Source organism: Hyaena hyaena, unplaced genomic scaffold, assembly GCF_003009895.1.
Source record: "Hyaena hyaena isolate Hyena2069 unplaced genomic scaffold, ASM300989v1 scaffold_640, whole genome shotgun sequence".
NCBI lineage: Eukaryota > Metazoa > Chordata > Mammalia > Carnivora > Hyaenidae > Hyaena > Hyaena hyaena.
Genome location: NW_024081274.1, coordinates 638669 through 659170, shown reverse-complemented (window position 1 = coordinate 659170; position 20502 = coordinate 638669). Strand labels below are relative to the sequence as shown.

The window sequence follows — 20502 nt, the reverse complement described above, 5'->3', positions numbered from 1 at the left end:
GGTGTCCGTTTCTCCACATCCTCGCCAGCATCTAGAATTCTCTGATTTGCTCATTTTAGCCACTCTGACTGGTGTTTGTTAAAAAAAAAAAAAATAAATAAAGAGCAAAAAAAGAAAAGTCAATTTTGAAAACTCAAAATGAACCTCCACCACAGCAACTTCTTACTTGACACATCCCCAAAAGCAAGGGAATCAAGAGCAAAAATAAACTATTGGGACCTCATCAAGATTAAAAGCTTCTACACGGCAAAGGAAACAATCCACAAAACTAATAGGCAACCAACGGAATGGAAAAAGATAGTTGCAAATGACATATCAGATAAAGGGTTAATATCTAAAATATATAAGGAACTCACCAAACTCCACACCCAAAAAACAAACAACCCAGTGAAGAAATGGGCAGAAGATATGAACAGACACTTCTCCAAAGAGGACATCCAGATGGCCCACAGACACATGAAACGATGCTCAGCATCCCTCCTCATCAGGGAAATACAAATCAAAACCACACTGATATACTGATTTATTTTTAATAGAGAAAAGGAAAAGTCTTAGGAGCAAAGCCTCAGTTAATCACTGCCAGGCTAGGTCAATAAGATGTCGAGAAGGTAGTAGCACAATACAATCTACCCTCACTACACTCATCTTTTAAAATGAGCCATGGGATTAGACAACACTTAAGTTGTGAACTATTACCAGAAATTTACCTGCTCTCTCTCCTTCAGACATGATCTTTTAAAACTAATTTAACCCATCTTAAGGCAGCAGACATAAGATAAAGTCAACTTATTTATTTATTTATTTTTGAGACAGAGAGAAAGCAGGGAAGGGGCAGAGTAAAAGGGGAACAGAGGACCTGAAGCAGGCTCTGCACTAACAGGAGTGACCCTGATCCAGTTTGTGTCTCAAACTCACAAACTGTGAGATCATGACCTGAGCCAAAGTCAGATACTCAACTGACTGAGCCACCCAGGTGCCCCAAAGTCAACCTATTTTTACTTACACTGGATTAGGGGATCCCTTTATTCTATACAGTGTTTAAGCCAAAAGTGCATGGCTCTTGAATAATGAACCACAGAAACTGAACACCATGAGTAGAATTAGTGCTATGAGCAAACAAACTTTATGTTACACTTAACTGGACATTTATTTAATAATATCCATAATGGTCACTGTGCTGTATTATAAATTTGTCATAAAATGAGGAATATGGTTATTTCTACAAACAGGAATAATTTATAATTTTCAGAGTCAAACAAGTCAAGCTAAACAAAAATTGTTTAGCAAGAGGAAAGGGTAATTCTGCAAAAAAAAAAAAAAAAATCAACAGAAAACTTCTGCTACAACAAATGCAGATTTCTGTTCCCTTTGTCCCCCCTAATCTAAGTTTATAAAAATTGAGTTAGAAGGTTAGAAATAGAGGTTGTGCTCTAATTCACTCATTTTTCCTCTTTTTGAGTAAATGTCTTCATTGTGAGGTTTCCAGAGTATTAAGGATTCAGATGCTTTTTATTCATTTTTCCAAAGGGGAAAAAAAACGAAATTCTCAGCTACAGTGAGAGGCAAGTCTTCTCTAACCTGGGTCCGAATGCTGCCCCAGGAAGTCTGTCACACCCAGAAGGGGCTAATCCAGGCAAGAGGCTCAAGACAAAAACAAACAACTGCGTCTTCAAAGTGATGTCATCAGATTGCTTTACCAACAGTAAGAAGAGCAGAGTTTTATTAGAGAGGTGGGATGGGAAGAGATAATCATTTTGAATGAAGAACTGTATGTAGGTATGAATAATCTGGGCATGATACTGCAAGTTTTAATGAATCCAAGGCTTCTATTAGATCACTGAACTTGTGGAAGGAAGGACTAGGAGGATATTAGAATTTGGGAGTGGGGGAAAAAAAGGGAAACACGTTGTCCTGAAATTTTGCTGAGTCTTGTTCTGCTTCATTTTTCTTTGAGACCTAAATTAGGGTCATGATTCTTACCTGACTTGGCCCCATGTCTCAGCCCTAGCATGATGCAGAAGGATGCTAGGGGAAGAGGAAGAAGAAGTGAAGTAGACCTAGTGAAGTAGATCTGAAAGGTGATGCTGCTTGAAAGGGGTTGGTTTCACCTGGACAAATGCTATGACAAAACATGTACATGATGATCAAAAGCTCACTCCCTGGTTTGTTTTATTTTTAAATAATTTGTCAAGTTAGCTAACATAAGGTGTATAAAGAATGCTCTTCGTTTTGGGAGTAGATTCCCATGATTCATCACTCACATACAACACCCAGTGCTCATCACAACAAATACCCTCCTCAATGCCCATCACCCATTTCCTCCTCTCCTCTGCATCCCAATCGACCCTCAGTTTGTTCTCAGTATTTGAGATCTCTTATGGTTTACAGCCCTCTCTGTTTAAAACTATTTTTCCATTTCCCTTCTCTCTCTGTTAAGTTCTCAAGTTCCACATTTGAGTGCAAACATGATATCTGCCTTTGACTGATTTATTTCCATACACACTTACACACATGTGCTCTTTCCTTCCTTCTCTTTCTCCTTCTCCCTATCTAAGTAGGAAATTAGCCTTTTGGAGACCATGTTTACTACTCTGAAGTGAAGTTAACAAGTAAGGAAAATCCAAGTCAATCAAAAAGGAAATAAGACATGATTATAACAAAACACTAGAGAAAGAATAGGTTCTGGTTCTGAGCTGGATTAGGTAAGAACAATGTATTGATTACAAATATTTGGGGACTATAATAACTGAAAAACTGCCTAGTGGCTGCTTAAGCCTAGAGGAATTTACTTTCTTTTCTTCATGAGAAGACTGGCAGTAGGAAGTTTCAGTCGCATTGATTTTTGCTCTATGATATCAGGGCTAGCATTTCTAGGAATCATTCAGCCTTTTGCTCATGGCCATATCTGCAGTGACTTGATGGTATCCATTCTCAGGCAAGTGGGAGGGAGAGATGTGCTGAACAACTCTGATGAGTAAACAATATCAGCCTTAATAGCTTAAGTAACTTGCCCAAGCAATACAGCTGTATGTGCCCAATAAGCTCCACAAATGGCAGCTCTTGCAGTTATGATCTGCTCTTGCACGGGAAGAGGAGTGTTAGGGAAAACACTACTGAGGAGATGTCACTAGAAGCTGGTCATGGCTCCAAAGTTATCCCTGACTTGTTCTCTACTCAAAATGGCAGAATGTATGCAACTCAATACAGATCTTAATCCATTCCTCTGAGATAAATTCATACCAGCTTTACAAATAAATATTAGAAGGGATTTTCGAACCGTTTGAGGAAACAAACCTAAATCAATTTTCAGCACAATTAGTAGGCTGGGAATCTTGTAATGAGAATAGATAGCTTTCAAAGTATTAGGCTTTAAGAAAGAATGACAAGAGGACTCCCAAAGAGATAAGAAGACAGTTATATCTAATTTGGTTAATTAGCTGATACCCTGTAGCAGGTGCTCAGGGACATTATAAAAATGCACAATGTTCTAAATCAAGAATGTCTTTTTATCAGAATCAGTTGTTATGAGTAAACAATATCTGTGAAGAACTAGCTTTGAAATGTTGATGATTTTATAACAATCCAAGGAAATTTGTTTTTTTTAAAAAATTCCCTCAATTCTCACAATAGCACCAAGAGAAAAACCAAAGTAAATGATTAATTTTATCCCTTAATTATCAAATTTCCATTGAAAATGCTTTTAAATAAATTTTATATTTTCTATCTGAATTTGTCAAAAGCAGAGATTATTAAGCAAAACTGTTGTCTTTGTCTTCATGGTTACCTATAATACACAATGATGTTTTTTAGTTTTTAATGTGTTTCCATATTTATTTATTTCATTTGAATTTTCATAATCAAAAATCACATGAGGAAAAATTAGATTTAATATAGATTAAATTAGATTTTATATAGATTTAAAAAGATCTGTTTAGTAACTTGGCCAAAGTTGCAAATCTAGTGATCAACAGAGCTAAAATTAGGGCTTCCTAATTGTTAGTTAAAATTCTGGGACTACTATATGTTCATTGACCCAAAAGTCATATAAAAGATTCTTTGAATTTACATAATGCCATACTCAATCTCCTTAGTGGTAATCTATATTAGCATTTAAAACTCAGCTTCCATTATAATGAACCCCAAGGGTGAAATGATCCCTTTTGTGGTGCTGAGACTTTGTTATATTTGTGTGTCTTAAATAAATGAATGCTTAGTACTGGCTTTTTATGATTTCTGAGGTAGCATCATGCCCTTGCTTATCCAGGACAACAAGCATATAGTTATTAAACCAAATAAGTATTACTGTATGGTAGGAACTGTTGAGGGCACTAATGTTCAACAATAAAAAAAAAAAATCAAAGCAATGTGCTTCCAAGGAACCTCCAAAACTGAACTCAACATACCCAACCTCAGAAATCATACTTATCTCTCACTTTTTTCTGTCTCCATTGAATGGTTCCTTTTTCCCTCCTCCCAGACACTCAGTGTAGAAACATTTAAAATGTATCCTTCTCCCATAGATCCAAAAAGTCTTACTACAGTGTGCCATGGTAGAGATCTAAAGATGGAATGGAAGAATGCCTAGGTGAGGGAACAAGTGGAAAGCCTGACAGAGATTACAATATTTTGGCTATAAAATACAAACTATTTTGAAGATGAAAAGTAGCCCTATATGAATACAATAATAGGGACATTTAAGGAACGGACACTGAAAAGTGGGTGAATTCTAAATACTGAATGACCTTGAATGCCATGCTAAGGATTTTGGATTTTATCTGTTAGGCAATGGAATCAACAGAAAGTTCTATCTGCCCTCTCTTGGATTTCCTGTGCCTGGTAGAGGTCTTGGCATAGCCACACTCAGAAGTATGCATTGCCTGAATTAGTGAATGCTGGTAGGCTTGTTATGTTGGAAATGTGCTTCAGAAAGGTCAATCACATGGAAGTGTGAGACATAGATGAGAATGGGTAACCAGTTATATTATTGTTATAATTCAATCAAGAGGGACTAAGGGAATAACTGGGAAGGGGCAACATGGACCTTCAGAACCAGAAGAACATTAACACATCCAATTTGCCACCACCTCACTGGATAATGTTGAAGAGCCCTCTCATGATCATTTTGTTTCTCAGTAGATAGTCATTTGCACCTCAGCAATCAGCAAGCACTCATCGAAAGCCTCCTGTTGTAGGCTCAATTGTGACTCCTTCAAAATTTATAGGTTCAAGCCCTAATCCCAGGTCCTCAAAATGTGACTGTATATGTAGATGAGACATTTTAAGAGGTGATTAGTTAACATGAGGGGATAAGGGTGAGACCCTCACCCAGTATGATTTGTGTCATGAGAAGAAGCAGACATCAGGGAATCTGGAGAACAGAAGAAAGGCCACATGAAGACACTGCAAGAAGCCTCTACAAGCAAAGGAGAGAGTCTCAGAACAGATACAAACCTGCTTAATCTTAGACTTGTAGTCTCCAAGACTGTGAGGAAATGAATTGCTGCTCTTTAAGCCACCCTGTCTGTGGTATTTTGATATGGTAGCCCTAGCACACCAATGCACCATCTATATGTAGAACACTTTTTCACAAAAGAAAACAATTTTACTTTTTAATTCTAATAACATTACTTCATGTTTTACCTTCTCTTCCTTCTTCTGAAAGCACCTTCTTACTACTATCTCTCTACTACTCAACCCTCAGATGACTAGGGGTAGACATGAGTAGAATTACATCCTCATGGACTTGTTTAGACAGAAAAGAAATTTAATTTGAAACAAGTGTTTTTGCATGAAATTCATAAATTTTAAAATATTATTAATATTTAAGATTATATGATTAGTTTAACATTTTCTAATCAGGATGTAGGAAAAAAAGTTAAGGTTTAATTAAATGGGCTTTTCGCTAAGTACTCTCCAATCAAGGATACTAGGATAAATAGATGAGTTATTTCCATGCTGTGTGTTAGCTGGATATGCTCTGTGTTAATTTAAAAAAACCTACAATAAAGTTCATCCATGTTATATTTAAGCACTTACTTAAAAAATAACATGAAAATCACAGTGTTATGCAATTATTTTTGTTGAGAAAATTCTGAATCATCAATGCATAATTGACAAATAGCTCTAATATGAAGCCTTTGACATGTACAAGACTTTGCTAGGGTTCAAATAGTGTTTAATTTTAAACCACTGTTACTAAATCAACATTCTATAAAATCAAGCATATAGGAGAACTTTTTTATTTTTATTTTTAATTCTTGAATCTTAAATCTATGCAAATCACTCAACTATGGGAACAGACAGTTATTCCACTAGACAAAGGTAACATATATACATAAATATAGAAAGTTCTATGTTTAGCTGATTCATTTCTCCACTTAGGTTTTACTCTTAGGACTAGAATGATGGAATTCTAACTGAGAAGGAAATTAGCTCAGTGGGTAAATGTGATTTTTTAAAATACTGCTTCCATAACTCTTTGGCAAACTGAGAGGAGCCCATCCAAGGAGAGCCAGGCACAGCCTGTGGTGTTTTGATTTAAAATTGATAATCTAATAGAGTGGGATAGCAAGGACTGCCTCAGGGCAGGGAAAGGCTGATGACAGTCAGCTCAAAGTAATCAGCTTGGGCAATTAAAGATATTGCCAGTTGGTCATGAATTTTCTAGATAAGTTCCAGGCTTTTCTTTCTTTCTTTAGCTTGCCTAAATAGATTTATGAGGCCACACATCTTTGGTGTGTCTTAGGTAGTGATTGCATGAAAATCTGTTTAGATATCCTCCCCATGGTATCCGCCTCTTATTGACCAGTTGGTACATGATGTGCCAGACACTGGGCAAATGACTGTTAAGGGTACTGGATCTGGCGATAGATTACAAAGGTTCAAGTCTTGGCTCTACCAATTTACTAATTCAGTGGCCCAGGCAGACCACTTTATATCTCCCCAGGTCTCCATGTCCTCATATGTAGATTTGTAGTGATGTTTTGAAGGGTTGTTGGGAAGATTTATTTACTGCATGAAAGGTTCTCAGGAGAAAGTCTGACACACAGTACTAATAAATTGCTGTTTTTGTCAATAGACTCATGTAATCCTTAATAATCGTTATGAATCCTTATTACCCTCTATAGGTTTTTAAGTGCCCTCTATGAGCCAAGTAATGGAGATATAATGAGAGCAAAAAAGGAGTGGGTCACCTCTCTTATGGAGCTTATGTTCTCCAGGGAAAAACAAACAAGAGGAGAGAGTTCCACCCAGCCACAAGCTCTCTTGTTCAGATCAAAGTTTCTACGCCAGATGCCACTTTTATGATCACTCTCTCTCTCTGCTGACCGTTATAAATTTAGAATTAAAAAGAAACACTCAACAAAACAAAATTAGCTTAAAATCTTTTAAGATGATAAAAATTTAATTACAGATGTTAAATGTTTCCAAAATAAAAAGGTTTTTAAAATCTAAAAACAAACAAAAACTAGAAACAATCAAAAACTCAATTGAAATGAAAGCAGCTTAAGTTACTAAAAGCCTAGTCTTAACAAAGAGTTAATATAAAGTAGAAATAATAAATATGGATGATATATAAACTATTAAAAAAACAAAAAAGGACAAATAGAGAGGCATAACTTTTAAAATAGAATAAAATATGTTAAAAAATGATTAGAAACTGGACAAAAAAATATCCAAGTAAAGCAGTAAAAGGATAAAATTAAACTTGATATGATAAAGTTAAAAATAAGCAACCAAATGCACACTATAAAAAAATAAAATCTCAATGAGGTGAAAGATAAAAATGAATTCTTAAAGATTTTTTAAAAAATAAAGGAAGATACCTCAATTCAGCTAAGAAAGAAGCCACAACTAAAAAAACAAGCTGGTGAAATTATGTATTGACTAATTTATAATGATTTGAACATGACTCTCGGCTCTTTAAAAATATGGAGACAGGGGCACCTGGTGACTCAGTTGAGCATTGGACCTCAGCTCAGGTCATGATCTCAGAGTTGATGAATTTGAGCCCTACTTTTGGCTCTCTGCTGTCAGTGCAGAGCTGACCTTGGATCCTCTGTGACCCTCTCTCTGCCCCTCCCCTGCTCATGCACGCTCTCTCTCTCTCTCTCTGTCTCTCAAAATAACATATATATTTTAAAAAGTGGAAAAAATAAATAAAATATATGGAGACATACATATTTAAAAATTGAATCTGTTTTACTTCATTTTTTTAAGAATTAACTCTTTTCCAATTAAAAATAAAAATTTCACTTTTGAAGATTTGGAAAAAAATCTGTGACTTAATTTTTTATTTACATTTTTAAAGCCCATGATGAAGGTAAAAAAAAGACTCCTTCCTCTCCTTCGGCTCATGAAAGCACAAAGTCCTCCAATAGGAGAAAGGCACCGGGCTGTGGCAGAATGAGCAAACCAGGAAGAGGAGGAAGATGGGCTTTAAGTCCCTGCCATGTCACTCATCTCCTCTGTTAATATTTGCCCAGTGGAAATCAGCAGGAAATTGGGAGTGCCGGCTCAAGTAATTATGAAAAACAAAAATTCACAGAAAGATACGGGATTGTTGTTCAGTAGGAAAAGCTAGGAAAGCAAGAAGAGTTAAGATACTCTCCGTTCGTTTTGCATTGTTGAGTTTATTGCAGGCGTTTGACAATTTGCAGTTTTCAGATCCTTCTCCCAACATTTTGAAGATCTGCTAGCACGATAGAGTAATGATTCTGTATCCAGTAACAGCCTATTGGTATTAGCCTCATATGTTTTTACCCAGGCCATTTCTGTGTACTAGACAACACAGCCAGTTACTATATTCTCCATACTTTACTATAAAATACCCTGCTGCACCAGCAGAATGGAATTGAGGGACTGAGTTGAGTACCCCATGGTCCCTAGTTATCAACTAACTCTGCAGTAATCAGCTCCTTCCTAGAATTCCGCCCCTGTAGTGTCCTTGTGCCTTTGAGCACCCAGGCAGATACCAATGCTTTTCTAATCTCTTATGTCCATACCGCATAGAGAAGAGAATTTGACTGAATTTCTTCTCAGTTGCTCCATGGATTTTAAGAATAATTTTTAAAAATTTGCCAAATCCTACAAGGGCCAGATGTTCACATCCCAAAAAGGAAGAACTCACCTTACCCCATTACCTAATAATTTTGGCTTCTTAGAATGTGGACAAAAACGAAAATCCCTGGAATGAAAAGAATAGAAAATGTGTCAAGGGTTCCCTCTGGGGTAATTCACTAGAAACCCTCAATGAACTTGTGCTACTTGGCAGAATTCCATAGACCAGAGTCAATATGAAGGGACTCTCCTTGATAGTGTTCAAAGGATTGACTTAATGAAAAACCAAGAGAACCTCTTTGGATGTTTTTCTTGGTAAGGTGAACAGCTAGAGTGAATCTCTGTTGTGTATCATGCTTAAAATAATGAGCATTACTGTGTACTCCTAAAGTACCTGCTCTGAAGACTCATTTCATATGGTGATGTTCACAACAACCTCATGAGGTCGGTATGCTTATTCCCCTCTTTTCTAGAGGAGCAACTGAAGCTTCAGGAGTCAAAAAAAATGTTCCCACAGCCTCACGGTAAATGGCAAAAACAGTATTCTGAGTCTTTAATATTAACCTATACTATATTAATATCAATGGTGCCACCAATATTTAAATCTGATTATGTTTTGAGAAGATTCATAGATTGTCAGCTTATTCTTAGGATTGTGTCTTCACTTACCCTCCTTCATAACAAACCGAGATAAGATTCCCAAAGGAAAGGCATTCCGGATGAGTAATACAGCATAATGTATAAGATGCCTTTCAGGATATAAAGTGCATACAAATCACCTGAGGATCTTATTAAAATGCAAATTCTGATTCAGTAGCTCAAGGATGGGTCGGAAGATTCTGCATTTCTAACATGCTCCCAGATGATGCTGAGATTCTGAATACATTTTAAGTAGCAAGAACATACTGGAAAAGAGCAACCCTGTTTGAGAGGATCTGGAATAAAGTCTCAGCCAGGCAACAGTTGAGCTGTGCATTTTCAAAGCTTCCTGAAATTTCTCATTTGTAAATTATAGGCGATAGTACCAAACAAGCTTATCTCACACAACTGTTTTTGATGATCAAATTGTATAGAGCTTTTTAAAGTGGTCAAAAAATAATGGGGCACCTGGGTGGCTCAGTAGCATCCGACTTCGGCTGAGGTCCTGATCTCGGGGTTTGTGAGCTGGAGCCTCACGTTGGCCTCTGTGCTGACAGCAAAGAGCCTGGAGCCTGCTTCAGAATCTGTGCCTCCCCTTCTCTCTGCCCCTTTCCTGCTTGCGCTCTCTTTGTCCCTCTCAAAAAGAAATAAACATTAAATGTTTTTTGTTTAAGTGCTTAAAAAATGAATAAATAAAAAGGTATCCGTTACTATCATCATTAACTTGAAGCTCAAATTTGATCAGTTCAGTGTCCTCCCCAAAGGCTACCTGAATCTCAGATATGTCTTGACTACAAAAACATTTATCAGACAAATCTTTCTGCTTGGTTCTGTGCACATGTGTTCCTGAGGTCACCTTGACTTCAATGGCTTATATCATCCAAAGAATAAGATAGGATCCATAATTCCTTATCCACAATGCTGTTTTTACAAGTTTCCTATGACATTTTAGCCTGAGAATACAGTATTACACTCTTTCTCTATGGATCTTACCTCAATTTCGTGACTCTGGCCTGTTCCTGGAAGTGATCTGAGTGTGTTTTATCAGTGATCTTATCTGAAGTTATTCAAGTTTGTTAACAATGTGGATTTTCAGGCATCTCCTCTTGCTTACCTCCTAACTTTCATCAGTAACAGCCTAACACTGAGGGCCATCAAGTAAGAACAGTCTCTGCAAAGTTTCAAGATTCAGCTTCCTAAATGCCCTTGTCTCCAAGTGACAGGTTTGCCAGGATCTAGCATTTCACATTGTCCCTATGAAAATGCTAATTATTTTTGGAAACCTTGAAAAAGTCATGATTTATTCATAAAAAAGGAGTCTCCTTTTCTCCCTTGGAACGCAACCAACATCTATTCATTCATTTAACAAATATGCATTGAACAGCCAATGCTGGGCTTCATGCATGACTCATGAGAGACAATGATGAATGAAACATAAATAGTAAATGTGTGGCCTTCATATTCAGACAGTCCAGGTTCATAGACACATTCCATTCATTTTTAGGCTTCTGATCTTGAGCAAACTAAAACGTTATTGAGTTCAGTTTCTTCCTTGATTAATGATTTGGATGAAGCTTATATAAAACAGTGTTTATAATGTGGCTTTATAATATTTGGCCATCGCAGATTTCTAAATATGATGGTTTGAGATTACTAAGCAGTCCTGTATGAAGTCCATGGAGATCTGGAAGATTCAGAGAATCTGATACATTCAATACTGTGTCAGGAGTTCTAAATGATAGAGAGAGGCACAGGATGGGCCGCTGCAGTAAAGTGATTTTTCTAAACTATTTTACTTTTATCTCTCAAAAGTCTACCTCTTTGTCAATAAAATTCTATGATTTCTGGGAAGAGAAAGCATCAAGGAACATTTAATGAAACTAAAGCATGAACAGACATTTGTAGAATTGAGTTAAGTGATGCTAGGATTTTCAGGATTAAAATTTTTGTCCTACTGTATTTGGGATTCACATTTGGTCAGTGTGACTTACAAAGGGATTATATTTCATTTGAAGAACATGTTCTTGAGGACCTCAAGCAATTAAAATCTTAATTAGATGTTTCCATAAGGCTAAAAAGAACGGCCAGGGCTTCTGTTACAAGCATTAAGGGATATTGCCTTATCCTGGATAGCTCACCATTCATTTAGCCTGCCAGCTTTGAAGTTATGAAATTCTTGACAAATGTTACAAAAATTTGAGTATTGTATTACTTTCAAATTTGCACACAGTGTGAGACTCTATATTTATATGAGATTTTTTTTTAATTTGCATGCAAAATATGATGACGCTTTATGTAACTCAAAGCATTCTCTAAGGCAATATTTTGATGTGGTCAAGATAGTTACGTACCAAAAGATATCAGACACCATCTACTAAATTGGCATGTAATTAATTTTCTTCAGCAGGACATAGCCCCTCAGCTGCTGTGATACAATTTAACATCATATTTTCTTGCCTCAGCTTCTAATAAATAAAAATCCTAAGCAGCAGACAGAGCTGCCTGTTTTCAAGGACAATATGTTACATTGTGTGTCAATCTAAAGTATTAGTTACTAAAAATTAAATTAGCAGGAAGAGCTACTCATAACCATCTTAGGGACATTGATTTGTTGTTCTTGATGTTTCTGTAGTGCTGGTAGAAAATTTAGGATCAAAGTATTAGGGAATTTTTCCATTTACACTGTTGAATTCCCCATGACTTATTCTGAACCCACATTGATAAAAATTTGTGGAAATCACTTCTATCCAGACATGTACAATATTATGACTAATGCATATTGACCATTTCAGTGGGCTTGTTGAGTTGGAAATCTGCATTTGTGTTCTTTAATAACTGCTGAGAATGTACAACATCTTTTCTGCATTTGGAGATGTAGACCTGAGTTTAAATCCTTAACCTACTTGCTGAGGGATAGAGAAGTGACCTAAAATCTCTGATATATTTACATTTTTGAGTATAAAATAGGGATCATACCTGGCTTACAAAATCATTGTAAGGATGAGTGATAACATATGTAAGATGCCTAGTACTCAGCCTAGCTTGTAGCAGGTGCAAAATAATTGGTTATCACAGTACAGATTTTTATATAAAGTCTGACATAAAGACCAGTGAGCATCAGGCACTCAACTGCAGTTTACATTTATTTATTCAACCTATTTTTAATTGAGAAGTAACTATATGCCATACACTTAGGTAGTGGGAATAAAGCAGTAAAACCAGAAAACCCATGCCGTCAAGGAATTTACTATCCAGTGGAGACAGGCAGGCAATAAACTTATAACTAAAATGCATTGTATATTAACAGTGACAGGCACTGTGGATAGGGCTACAAACGTGCTGCTGTACATGGGAAGTCAATGTTTATGTCAATTGTCCTGGTATCGTTATTATAATGTCCCCGTTTTATTTTCAGTGGTGTTTCCAGATGTGACAATAGATTTTTATGATTAACTGTAATAGTTATCTAGGGCCCACAACCAAAGACTGGGTGGCTTAAGCCACAGAAATTCATTTTCTCATAGCTCTGGAGGCTAGAAGTTCAAGATCAAGGTATCAACAACAGCTTGGTTTCTCCCAAGGCCTCTCTCCTGGGCTTTCGGGTGAATGCCTCCTCCCTATGTCCTCACATGGCCTTTCCTCTGTGCTCAGTGCATCCCTGAAGTCTCTTCCTTTTCTTATAAGGACACCAGTCAGACTGGGTTAGGGCCCACCCTAATGACCTCATTTTAACTTAATTCTCTCTTTCAAGGCTGTCTCTAATACATTCACATTCTGAGATACTGGGAGTTATGTCCTCAACATCTGAATTTGTGGGGGGAAACAAATCAGCCCATGTATTAAACCACTCTATGGTGTAAAGTAAAGCAGGAGAGAGGAATAGGGATTGGTTAGGTGACAGTTCAGGTTTCAATAAAATGGCCAAGGAGGTCTCACTGTGTTGGCTATATTGGAGTAAAGACTTGGAGGTGAGGGAGTGATCTTGAAGATATCTGAGATGAGATATTTCAGGAGCAGAGACCAGTCAGTGGTAAGTTCAGAATGAGAACAGTGAAATAAAAGATAATACAGACGGTCAAACTTTGGTGGAAGGACTGTGCGGACTTTGGAGGCCATTGTCAGGAGTCTGGCTACTGGTCTTGGCGATATGGAAAGTCATGTGATATTCGATAGATATATGATTAATTAACTTGAGATAAAGAAGCAGAGATCCTTACTTCTAGTTTAGTTCTTTGTGAATGCTTATCGTCAACAGAGATTCACCATAACCCTAACTGCAGAATATAGAACATGTCATCTCCAAGTGGGATAAATCCACTTAATCGTGGCGTGTCATAAATTAATTCACCTAGAATAAATATGCTTAGTGGAAAGCTGCAAAAACATCTCAGTACTATCAAGAAGGTATCATAAGGACAGCACCATGTCTTAGATTTTGAAGAACTCCATATCCAAAGAAGTGTTCTACTCTAAGTAGAGGACGACCATGTGGCCATGATACCATTTGATTTTTTCTGACATTCTTGAAGATTTGTTAATTAACTTCTGTATTAGTTTCTTTTGACTTCTGTAATTAACTACTACAAATAATGAAGACACCTGGGTGGCTCAGTCATTAAACCTCTGACTTCAGCTAAGGTCATGATCTCATAATTCGTGAGTTTAAGTTCCACATTGGGTGAGCTTGAGACCCACTTCAGGTAAAACACAAGCCCTGGGTGAGCCCCTCTTCCCTCTCTCTCTCTCTCTCCCTCTCTCTCTCTCTCTCTCTCTCCCCCTCTCTCACTTGTGCCCTCTACCTCTCTCTCAAAAAAAAAATTACAATAAATAACAAAAATGTCTTCTCTCACAGTTTAGGAAAACAAAAGTCTGAAATTAAGGTGTAGCAAATGTGGTTTCTCCCGGAGCTCCTGAGGAAGAATCTATTTCATGCCTATCTTTTAGTTCCTGGTGGTTGATGGCAATCACTAGCCTTCCTTGGCTTGTAGCTGCATTAACCCAATCTTTGCCCCCCTCTTCATATAGCCTCTTTCATATGCCCCATTTGAGTTATCTGATTCACTTGATCAGAAGTGATCAGGCATAGCTAATTTTTTAAGCCACTCTGGTGGTTCTAATGAGTAGCCAGGGCCAATTAATTGGTCTTCATAAAATTGTAAACACCTGAGCTTTAATGCATATCGTATCTGATTATCATTCCAAGTACCTAACATAAGGTCTGCCTTATAATATATTCAATAAATATCTATTGGTTGGATGAATGAACAAATAATTTTATGGAATAAATGCAGTTTTGAAAGAAGATTAAATACAGTGACCCAGAAGAATAGGAAAGTAGGTTTCACATTGGAAGTTATAATGGATTATATGTTTTTTTCTTCTAGCATTTGAAAGCTTTTGAAGAACCAATTACTTCATCCATCCCCTAACTTCCTTGAGATTAGTAAGTGTCACATATTGTTAGCCCCATTTTTCAGATGAAGAAATTGGATCTCCTAGTGCAGCTTTCTCTTCAACTCCATTATTATTTTTTAATACCACAAGGAATTTGATAGATGTCCTACAGCAAGTAGAATTAGAGGCAGCATTTCTAGTAAAGGAAGATAGGTCACCAAGTTTTCGGTCCTATATTCAAGATGGGATGATTTAAGAAGCCTAACTGAGGGCACGGGGAAGGAAATAAAAAATGTTCCACAAAGTGAAACAGATATGCTATAGCTGAAGGTTATACAGTTAGACCAATAAGTGAAGTAGTCCAAAGATTTATTAGAGCCATTATTAGTGTAGTAAAGAGGTCAGAATGTCGGACTCAGATTCAGACAGATGGACGTGTGCTCACACCCTGGGCCTGCCACTGAAATCTTCACGCACCTCCCTACCGTTCACTCCCTTGGCTGTCATTTGGCTATCGTATTATTGTATTATCTGCCACGTGGAGTTCTTGTGGAGGTTAAATGATACAATGCCTGTAAAGTGCTTGGCACATAGCAAGTCCTTCTTGTTGTGTTAGAACACTGCATTTTAGGCATCACTTATCTCCTTCTTTGCTAAGGGCAAGATCACGTTCAAGTGAAATTTAGAGAACTTTCCTGTTTTATTGTTAATCCTGGCATCATTCTTCTCATGATGCAGGTGAGATCAAAGAGGCTCATTGAGGTTAGGTTACTGATCCTAAGCCTCAGAAACAAAAGTGGCAGGGCTTAGATTCAAACTAGTTTTTTCAGATTCCAAAGCGGTAAGTCTTTCCACTACAAATGTTACAATTAATTTGTCCCAAGTTGTTTACATTTTTTATGTTGGCAAGAATACTTAACACGAGATCTACCCCTTAGCAAATCACTAAACGCACACTGCCGTATTGTAACCAGAGACACTGTGTCACACGGCACGTCTCCAGAAGTTACTCCTTTAGCACAACTGAAACTTTATACCTATCGAAAATCTCCGTTTCCACCTTCTCCTGGCTGCTGGCAACCACCGTTCTTCTTTCAGCTTTGAATCTGACTATTTTATAGACAGAAATCATGCAGTTTTTGTCCTTCTGTGACAAGCTTGTTTCACTTAGCCTGATGTCCTCAAGGTTTCTCCATGTTGTCATAAATGACAGTATTTTCTTCTGTCTGAAAGCTGAAAAATACTATTCAATATTACAATAAGATTGCATTGTATACACAAAATTTCATTTTAGATCCCTGTTTCATTTTTCCTGCTAATTATAGCTATTTTAAAAATACGATTTTTAAAACGAAGTTGCATATTTACATTGTTTACTGTGTAATGAAGTGGCCATTTTGTCAATAACTGCACATTATTCAACGGGAACAGACCTCACTGGTTGTTGCTAATATAATTTGTCATCTTAAATTGGAACACTTTGGACATGAAGAGGGGTTGCTAACAGATGGGATGTTAGGACCATTGTCATAAATTGGCACTGTTCTGAGCAAACCCTCCTTATAGAGAATTCCAGTTCATTTCCCAATGCCCACACAAAAGATCTCACCGTATAAGCAGTTTTGGTAATTTGTGCAGAGGAACAAAGGAAAATTGGGTTTCAGTGGTGAATTTTAAAGGAACCCAAAGGAAACTGACACCGTTTCCATGTTGTTGTTCTCTGCTAGTATTCTCTGACTAGTTCTGCCAAGAGAGTGGGACAGTCATGTGGACAGCCATAAGCACTTATTACTGGTTTAGGAAACACCACAGCTCAGAGCACATGCGTGGCTCAGTCAGTTAAGCACCTGACTCTTGATCTTTACTTGAGTCATGATCTCATGTGTGGTGAGATGGAGCCCAGTGTCAGGCTGTGCTTGCTCGGGATTCTCTCTCTCTCTTTTCTCTCTGTTCTTCCCCGGCTTTCTCTCTTTTTCTCAAAATAAATAAACTTAAAAAGAAAAGAAAGCATTGTAGCTCTTGACCATCCAGTTGTTTACCAATATTTGACTAACAATAATGCACAATAATTATCCTGTCTGAGCTAAAGCTTTCTCTAAATGTTTCATGAGGCATGCAGTTGACACAAAGGTAAAGATTCAATGGGACCCTGCCTTGACTGGGAGACAGACTGAGTCAGAAGCAGAGAGACAGACAGAGATAGAGCAGAGAAAGATAAAGGAGATGCAATTAGAGACATTGAAGGATGAAGAGAGAGTAACCTGGAGATAGAGAAGCACAGAGATAGAGAGTGAGAGGGAGACAGAGAGGTTAAGAAAGTGACCAAAGCTAAGGAAGAGAAAGAGAGAGAGAGCTCGGGAAAACAGAAGCAGAGAGAGACACAGGAGAGACCCCAAAAAGCTGACAGATTGGCATTCGTTTTATGAGAAACAGGTGTCTTTAAGTAGCAGCTCTAAATAGAGTCAAATTTACTCTATTTGCATTTAGATTCTGTATGTTATTTCCAGCAAGTTCAGGCATCTTCTAGCATCCTTCTTCTGGATTAACTGATAGATAAAAGTAACTCTGTTACAGTCATGGGGAAAAAAACAAAACAAAACAAAAAACAGGTCCATTAAGAAGGTCAGTGCTCTGCTTCCAAAAGTCATAAAGTTTTAAATTAAATGTAGATATTTCCTCCTTATTTTCAGTCATTAACCCTGCTGCTGCCCTTCTTAAAGGTGAACAATTACATTCGTGGCTGACTGTGGGATCAGGAATAATCGGTATGGATGGCAGCAATTTTCAGTAAGACTTATCACCAGAGCATGAACCCCAAATTATCTGGGCCCTGCTTTTTCAGGAATAAACTTGGACACATACAAAATGAACTGTGTGCATGTGTATTCATGAGCTGCTTTAAAAATAACTTATTTAAAAATAGTTTATTTAAAAAAATAAGCACACTGGCAGAATAGTTCACAGTTGCAGCTCGTCAAGAATATAGTCCCCAGCCTCAACATCCAGTCACTGGTCATACATTGGCTTGTCACTGATTCAGAGGAGGGAGACACAGATGGGATCACAGTACCACTGGGACTCCTAGGGTCGTAGCCCTTGATTCCTGGGAAGACACCGTGTCTATGGAAACACCGTTAGCTATTTTCCTTCAGCCAACATCCACAGGCTAAGGATCTAGGAAGGAAAATATTGTCCATCACTCAAAAGCACAAGATAGAAGCCGAACAGGGCCATGAATTATGGAGTAGGAACCTTTATTCCAGTGCAAAGCCACAGAAAATATTCATTTTTGTTACAGAAAGAAGAAAGATAAGCATAATTCTCATTGTGAAATTACCATCATCATTACTTGTTGAATTCATAATTCATGGGCCATCACTCACCGCTGAAACCTGACAGTTACATGTAATGGTATTTTTTGTGGAACAGGAAAAGCAGTCAGTGAAAAATGACCACACTCCTGAAATCTGGAGGGTCACCAATATGGGGCAACCAGCATGATACTGGGCTGATTGATTTTCAGTAATGTCAAGCTTTGTAAGATGAAACCTTTCCCCCTGGGAATAATGAATGCGTTTTCATTCAGTTATATCACAGTTTGAAGTGGCCTATTTATTTGCACACTTACTTTTTATTCTTTCTGTATTACTTTGTTTCAGGATTTTTGAAGTGCTTGAACTCCAGTTGGGTCTAATTTCTCAGTGCAAGGATTAGGGAGTTGACTTAATTTTGATTTCTAAGGCAATGAATTTATGAATAGATCATGGGACTCAGAGGTTTATATAAGCAATTAATTCAAGCTATTAATCTGTCCATTGTAGGTGCCTATAAGTATTAATTGAATAAATTAGTGAATAAAATTAATCACTCAACAAATATATATTAGTGCCTAATATGTGTAATACATTACTAGTTACCGATAATGCTAGTAATCAAAACAGAGGAAGAAATGTTCTCATCTCATTATATATGTTTGCTCAACTATCACTCCACTGAACCCTTCCTTGGCCCCCACATCGAAAAGTACTAGGTTTTCGCAACCACCTCCCACCCCATTCACCAACAGAACTCTCTGCTTTCTATCTGACAAACTTTATATTTTGCTATTTATTTTTGTTTATTATTTTTCCCTGACCATAATGTAGGATGAAAAATGTGGGAATTTTTGTCTGTTTTATTCACTACATTATCCCCAGCACCCAGAACAGTGTCTGGCACATTGTAGGCACTTAATACATGATTTCTGAATAAATGAATTAATGAATGAACAGAATTCTCTCTTCAGTGCATTTGAGATTTAGTGAAAGAAACTGACAAATGAATCATGCAATGCAAGAGGTGTTACAATTGATGTAGACGGTTAGACTCTGGAGAGCAGGGACTTCTTGTATCCACAGATGTATATCCACAGATCTACAGTAAGCATTACTTAAATGTTTATAACATAAGTGCCATGATAAATGCTTTTTAAATAAATGAATAAATATTTATGTGATGTAAGGTTTTTAATCTATCAAAGAGTGTTTATGGTGACAAAATGTGTTGCATACTAAGGCTCTCTGCTGGATGACCTACCTTCACCCTTATTTTACTTTTAGTGCTATTGACTGGGGAATGTGGTCAGAATTGTCCTTAGCAGAGTCCCTTCATACACAGATGTTCATTTAGAGTGTGGGAAAGAGACTTCCCACACTGTGAGGAAATACACCATGCAGATTTTAAGTGCATCTGCTAAGTATAGACATGTAACTAATCTGTTTGAGACCATCATATAACATATATAGTCTGCTTTATGCTTTCAGCAGATATTGATTAAACACTTTTTATATAACAAGCATTATGCAAAGTAATTAGGATATAATAGTAGATAAGACGGACTTGGTTTCTGATTTCATGATATGGTTGAATATATTCCGCTGTAATATTTTGATCTCTATGCTTTTTGGTTCCTCTGTCCCTGACTTCTTTGGGGGTAACTGAATATTTTTGGTATTCCATTTTAATTCCTCAATTGGCTTTTTAACTGCACTTCCTTTTACTATTATTTGCTTGTTTCCCTAGCATCCAGAGATGTAATATGTCTCCCTCACTTCATCAGACTACTTAGCATTAATATTGTACCACTCAGTGTAAAATGTACTATCAGTAAAAATTTCATTTACCTTCCCCTATCTCTCATGCTATTGTCAGAAATTTTATATCAACATATGTAATTAACTCCACAATACTTATTTGTGTTTTAAACAAAGGAAATAAGAGGAAATAAGACAATATTTTATACTTATTCACATATTTTCAGTTTTTTCACTTTATTTTGCTCTTTACTTAATTCTACCTGTAGATCTTCATACCATGTCATTTCCTTTAAGCCTGAAGAAATTCCTTCAGTACTTCTGGTAATGCAGTTCT

At 37.0% G+C, this 20502-nt stretch overlaps 1 protein-coding gene across 1 annotated transcript in view; it reads left to right on the top strand.

Annotated features, from left to right (window-relative positions):
• KCNIP4 (potassium voltage-gated channel interacting protein 4) overlaps positions 1-20502 on the top strand; it is a 229161-nt gene that overhangs the window by 70163 nt on the left and 138496 nt on the right. The gene's annotated exons all lie outside the window — the stretch shown is intronic.